The sequence below is a fragment of the Penaeus monodon genome, chromosome 19 (genome assembly GCF_015228065.2).
Source record: "Penaeus monodon isolate SGIC_2016 chromosome 19, NSTDA_Pmon_1, whole genome shotgun sequence".
Taxonomy (NCBI): domain Eukaryota; kingdom Metazoa; phylum Arthropoda; class Malacostraca; order Decapoda; family Penaeidae; genus Penaeus; species Penaeus monodon.
This window is the reverse complement of record NC_051404.1, coordinates 46,241,227-46,241,695: the sequence shown is the minus strand read 5'-3', so window position 1 is coordinate 46,241,695 and position 469 is coordinate 46,241,227. Positions and strand designations below refer to the sequence as shown.

Sequence of the window (469 nt, the reverse complement as noted above, 5' to 3'; positions counted from 1 at the left end):
TCTTTGAGAGTTATTAAGAAGATTCTCATCTCCCATATGCTGCTGTGTAATGTGAAGCCTTTATAACTGACAGGAATACCCTAGTGTGATGGACAGCATTACCCAAAGTACCTGAAATCAACAGATACAAGGGATATACCTACTTCATACTTGTCTATATATGTGCAGAAATTCATACAAAATATATCAAATCAGAAAATTATCTTGAATATGTTAACATGAAGCAAAGGTTCAGTAAAAAAAAAGAAGAGGAAAACATCAAAAAGAGAAATGAAGGAGAAACACAATGAAAACATTTTGGTTGTAGGAATAAGTTCTATAGTAAATAATAAAAAGCTCTCCCTCGTAGATTCCTGTTCTAATGGTTCTCCTCCACAAAGATCTACATGTTATAAGAAATCAAACACATCAGCATGTGCTTCCTAACTCTGCTATTGACTTCATTTTCAACTAATAAGCCTTAAACAAC

General features: G+C 33.0%; 1 protein-coding gene across 2 annotated transcripts in view; it reads right to left on the bottom strand.

Moving 5' to 3' along the window:
* The window catches only part of LOC119585263 (45 kDa calcium-binding protein-like), a 10,102-nt gene that overhangs the window by 1,962 nt on the left and 7,671 nt on the right, over window positions 1-469 (bottom strand). The gene's annotated exons all lie outside the window — the stretch shown is intronic.